Source organism: Herpailurus yagouaroundi, unplaced genomic scaffold (assembly GCF_014898765.1).
Source record: "Herpailurus yagouaroundi ecotype Mexico unplaced genomic scaffold, PumYag 189, whole genome shotgun sequence".
In the NCBI taxonomy this organism is placed as follows: domain Eukaryota; kingdom Metazoa; phylum Chordata; class Mammalia; order Carnivora; family Felidae; genus Herpailurus; species Herpailurus yagouaroundi.
In genome coordinates, this window is record NW_024412420.1 from 7,978,429 (window position 1) to 7,984,601 (window position 6,173).

The 6,173-nt window shown below is 35.8% G+C and overlaps 1 long non-coding RNA gene across 4 annotated transcripts in view; it reads right to left on the reverse strand.

Moving 5' to 3' along the window:
• The window catches only part of LOC121044768 (uncharacterized), a 184,468-nt gene that overhangs the window by 158,352 nt on the left and 19,943 nt on the right, over window positions 1-6,173 (reverse strand). The window lies entirely within an intron of this gene.

The window sequence follows — 6,173 nt, forward strand, 5'->3', positions numbered from 1 at the left end:
ACTTTGAAAATGTACCATGGACTATATAACGTCAACGTCAGGGGAAGGCTACGTGAAGAGTACACAGACACTCTATACTATCTTGGCGAGTTTTCTGTAAGTTTAAAATTATTCTAAACTAAAAAGATATTTAAAAGTTGGTACATTTCTTCAGTTTTTTTTTCCTGCAAATACTCTTTTCAAACAAAAGAAATATTTATTTTCCATGAGATTGGCCACTTATAATCTCATATGTGTTTTAATATTATTAAAAGTTTTCATAAAAGTATTTAATAAGAGCATAACACCCTAGTATATGAACAGTTTAATTTACTTAATTATTTCAATATCACTAAATATGGAGGTCTTTGTAATTTTTTCATCATCACACGTCATTCTGTGATGACAATATTTTGAGCAGAAGTCTTCATTTGCCATTTGGTTTCTTTATTTAGACAAATATTTCTTCAAGTGAGAGTGGTAAGCCAAAAAGAATATGAACTGTAAAAAGATGAAAAGGTTTCTGGCATATGTTATCAACTTCCTTTGCAGAGGGTTTATTGACTCATTTGAAGAGAAAAATAAGTGATAGCTAGAGAAAAGTAGAGTATCAGGAACAAAATGGGAGAATCAAATCTTAGGAAACAGGAGTAAGAGAAAGTTGCATTCCCTTAGTGGGAGATGAAGTATTCCTGCCCAACAGATATTACAGACTTTGCAGAAAGATTAAATTCAGGGGTCCAATAGACGTGAGGAAGTAAAACTACAATCAATTAAAAAAATGTGTTGTTTATTTATTTTTGAGAGTGAGACAGAAAGATAGAGCACGAGCTGGGAAGGGACAGAGAGGAGGGAGATACAGAATCAGAAGCAGGCTCCAGGCTCTGAGCTGTCAGCACAGAGCCTGACGTGGGGCTCGAACTCACCAACCACGAGATCATGACCTGAGCCAAAACCAAGAGTGAGACACTTAACTTACTGAGCCACCCAGGCATCCCACTAATAAATTTTAACTTGATAAATGAGCAATGTCTTGTAGTACAAGTCGTTCATGACACTGAATGTCAAATGATCACAACTGAGTCAATGGTTCTTGAAATTTGCTATGATATACAAGTGCTTTCTATTACAAGCATGTTTCTGGAATGAATTATGCTCACAAAACCAAGGTTTTACTGTATATCGAATACAGAAGGACTGGCACCTGGATCCAGGTTCTCCCAGTTATGAGTTATAATTCAGATTGAGTCATAGCACTTCTCTCAGCTTCTGTTTCCTCATATAACAGGAGACAGCATTAAAGCAGCTATCTTTGAAAATCTTTTCCTTTACATTTCCAGGCTGGTAATCACCAGTGATATGTTTTTGCTTCTAAACTTGTAGGGAAATATTTGATTAGCTATTCCTATGAAATGGAGAGGCTGACATGTGGGATTTCTACTAACTCTTTTTCTCATGTTTCCCCTTTGTAGAGTTTGGAGGGTTACGTACACTGCAGACTTCCAGTTAATATAAGGGACTGATCATTCTACCCATCTTCTCTCTGTGTGTTCAGTTGAAACACGCTATGCACTCCATTTGCTGTGGCTTCTCCACTGGATTGGCTACCCATCCCCTAGCTTAACAATCAATCATTGTATCTTATCTGTGATACCTTTATGAGATCATGAGACAAGCAATTACTTTTTCAGAGCATGGTATAAGCAGACTTTGGGCTTTATGCTAGGACCTAAGAATTTTCTAATTAGATTGAACTTACTTTAAATTAAACCTTTTATGGGCTATTACATTTTGGAAAAATAAAATCCTAATTCTTTATGATGGATATGGAGTAATATCACCTTCTACTATTTGACTTCAATGAAATACCATCACCACATACAAGTACCCTTCGTTTCCTCCACACATCCAATTCCAATGCTCTGTCCAAATCTTCTTTCTGTTGCCCCGGGTTATTTTGTTTGTTTGTTTTGTTGTTGTTTCTCTTGCCTTTTCTCCAAATTAATACAAATCTTGACTCCCTTTTATTTATTTTTTTTTTTGATTTTGAAAGTAAAACTTAACCAGAGACTTGGTTTTTGTGTGCCCAGTAAGAGTGTGGTTATATAATAGATCATAGCTTCCAGAGTCATGAAGCCCTGGACTTGAATCTCAGGTATAACGTTGCTAACTAAGGGACTTTGGGCAAGTTACACAACCTCACAGGACTGCATCATTCCTTCTGCAAAATAGGGCAAAAAAAAAAAATTCCTTTGCAGGCTTGTTGTGTGGCTTCAATCTGATATTCACCATATTGCTCTAAAAAGTACTCAGTTTTATTTTTAACGTTCCCTGCCTGGGTTGTTGATTTTCTAATAAAGTTATGGCTAAAGAAGTGATATTGAAAAGACTGAAACCTTTTGGGAAGTCAAGGGTCACAAGGTTAGCATAAATCAAACACTTGGTCCAAAGCTGGGGTTCAGTTTCTAAAAAACCTGCTAAATAAGTTTTGCCACGTTAAATCAGCCTTACTCTCCTGCCTTGTTGTTGCTGTTTGCTTTAGTGATTTTTCCCCTGTCTGTACATAACACATTTTAGTTAGTTTCTTGTTGTTAGTATTAAAAGTCCATTTCAATACCTTTGTTCTGTTAAAAACTAAGTTGACTATTGATGGGTCATTATTAAATGGACTGGGGGGTCTGCAGATTGCAGAGCACTCTATTTTTAAGCAGAGCTCTAAATTGCCAACCTTACAAGGAAGATGTCATGTACAAAGTGTAATTATAATCTTGTTTTGATAGATTCTAATGGAGTGTAATTACATATTGCGCACTTAGTGTTCTGATGTTAATCACATTCCGTTTTGCTAGAGGCTACTAAGTTCCCCCAAGTGGCCAAAGACAGTCTCTGGCTAAAAAACAGAATAGTTGCAAGTAGTAGATATTATGTTTACCTACTTTAAGGAATTCATTTTGATGCTACTCATAGGTGTTAATCAGTCCTGAAGTTTGACTCGCCAAGAACTAAAATCTCTAAAATCTCCAAGTGGTCAAATAATATGATGATCACGGTTTTAGTGGTATATGAAACTCTATGTGTTCTAATTCCAGCCGTGAGGATTATGGATTATGTTGTTCAAGGGCACACTTCCTGCTTACAGAGGGTGATTTCCTGTTTGAAGAGCAGACAGTGCTCTTTAAAACTGTAATGGTGGCAAATGGCCAAATCTTCACGGCCAGAAAGTTTAGTCTTTAAGTCTTCTCAGTCACAAAGGACCATCTCCCTTGTCAAGAAATTAGAAAACCACAAATTATGGAAAGAGCCTAAATGTCCATCAACTGATGAATGGATATATATACAATGGAATACTACTTGGCAATGAGAAAGAATGAAATCTTGCCATTTGCAGCAACGTGGATGGAACTGGAGGGTATTATGCTAAGTGAAATAAGTCAGGCAGAGAAAGATACCATATGTTTTCACTCATATGTGGATCTTGAGAAACTTAACAGAAGACCATGGGTGGGGGGAGTTAGAGGAAGGAGGAAAATCATAAGAAACTCTTAAATACTGAGAACAAACAGAGTTGATGGGGGGTGGGGGAGAGGGGAAACTGGGTCATGAGCAGAGAGGAGGGCACTTGTTGGGATGAGCAAAGGGTGTTGTATGGAAACCAATCTGACAGTAAATTATATTAAAAAAACGAAAACCACAAAAGATTCTGCTTTTTGAAATTGTTTTATTTCCTTGTGTTTGAGATAGCTAGCTAAGGTTGCTGATGAAGCCATGCCTTTGACAGCTCCTTATATACTTTTGGTACTCATTTTCTGTTCTTGCTCAGTTTTTATAACAATATATTAGTAGAAAAGTAAAATTAATGAAAAAAATGCAAAACAAGTAACAGGTGAAGAGATACTATTTACACTACCACAAAATGCCTACAAATTGTCAAGAAATAGCTAAAATATCCAAAAGAAAAATGAGCAAAGAATAAAAATAAACAATTGACAGAGAAGAAAACCTGATGGTCGGTATGCAAATAAGATAGTCAAATGCACTATTGATCAGGGTTCTACAAATTAAACTACCAATGAGATATCACTTTTACCCACCAGAATAACAATTTTTTTAAAAGTGAAATAAGATCTATTGCTGGTAAGGATATGAAGAAAAGTATTCTTTCATGAATTTCTTTTGGAAATACAAATGTTAAATCATTTTTACAAAAGTATGAAACAACACTTATTAAAATTAAAAATATCTTTAACTCCAATAGTCTCACTCCTAGAAATCTATCCTAAAGTGATAAAGGCCCTAGACAAAGGTTTTACGTGTATGTGTGTTTCTTAAAGCAATGTCCATAGTGGAAATAATGACCATGAACAAATGACTGTCAAAATGAAAGTGGCTGAATAAACTATGTACAGCCACAATACTGAATATCATATAGACATGAAAAAGAAAACAAAATAAAGTTATATCATTTGACATGGATCAATTTCTTTTAGTTATTATTGAATAAGCAATATAAAACACAAATAATTATAATATTCCACTTAAAATAAATTTTAAAATAAATGTACACATTTACACAGGCCATTATGTATATTATATTTTCACCATTATATATGAGTAGGAATATTTGTAAAATGTATAACTATTTAAAAAAATTTTAATGTCTATTTCTTCTTGAGAGAGAGAGAGAGAGAGAGAGTGTACAAGTGGGGGAGGGGCAGAGAGAGAGAGAGAGGGAGACACAGAATATGAAGCAGGGTCCAGGCTCTTAGCTGTCAGCACAGAGCCCAGTGTGGGGCTTGAACACACGAACCATGAGATCATGACCTGAGCTGAAGTTGGACGCTTAACTGAGCTACCCAGGTACCCCAAAATGTACAACTGTTGACAGTATTTGTATATGATGAAATAAATTGGGAGCAAAGTATAGAAAAAAGCAAGACTGAACACCAGATTTGTGTGTGTGTGTGTGATTTAGTGGTGAAAACTCTACTTTTACTTTTTTTTTTATTATGAAATTTATTGTCAAATTGGTTTCCATACAACACCTAGTGCTCATCCCCACAGGTGCCCTCCTCAATACCCATCACCCACCCGCCCCTCCCTCCCACCCCCCATAAACCCTCAGTTTGTTCTCAGTTTTTAGGAGTCTCTTATGTTTTGGCTCCCTCCCTCTCTAACCATTTTTCCCCTCCCCCATGGTCTTCTGTTAAGTTTCTCAGGATCCACATAGGAGTGAAAACATATGGAATCTGTCCTTCTCTGTATGACTTATTTCACTTAGCATAACATCCATGTTGCTACAAAAGGCCATATTTCATTCTTTCTCATTGCCATGTAGTATTCCATTGTGTATATAAACCACAATTTCTTTATCCATTCGTCAGTGGATGGACATTTAGGCTCTTTCCATAATTTGGCTATTGTTGAGAGTGCTGCTATAAACATTGAGGTACAAGTGCCCCTATGCATCAAGCACTCCTGTATCCTTTGGGTAAATTCCTAGCAGTGCTACTGCTGGGTCATGGGGTAGGTCTATTTTTAATTTTTTGAGGAACCTCCACACTGTTTTCCAGAGCGGCTGCACCAGTTTGCATTCCCACCAACAGTGCAAGGTTGGTTCCCATTTCTCCACAACACCAGATTTTTAAAGTAGGCTGTCTGTGGGGTCAGGTAAGGGGAGGCAGAAGTGGGTAGAGGAGAGGAAAAGAAGGAAGTGTAGAGTAGATAAAGAAAAAATACTACAATCAGATAAAAAGAATGTGTGATACACTGTTTATGTAAATAATGCATATGCTAGTGCATACACATTTACAAAAATTAAAAAAAAAGAGGAGTTAACCAATATCTATTGACATGATGTGTATATGGTATACTCTTGAGTTAATAAAAATAAGTAATTCAAAATTCAAGACAGTGGTTCTCTTTTGGGAGCACTGTGGCTTTGAGTGGGGATAAGAGATAAGGAATGTAATTAAAGAAGAGTGCCTATGGTCTCTAAAACTTCTAACAGTTGTTACAACATTATTCATTTTAATACCTTATGTATACGTGCTACATAATCCTTTGTCTATACGAAATGTATATTTCACATGTAATATTAAAATGCAATTTTACATGTGATATAAAATAAGCAGCTAAGTGATGTATATACATGATTTTTTTTTCAACGTTTTTTTTTTTTTTTTTTTTTTTTTTTT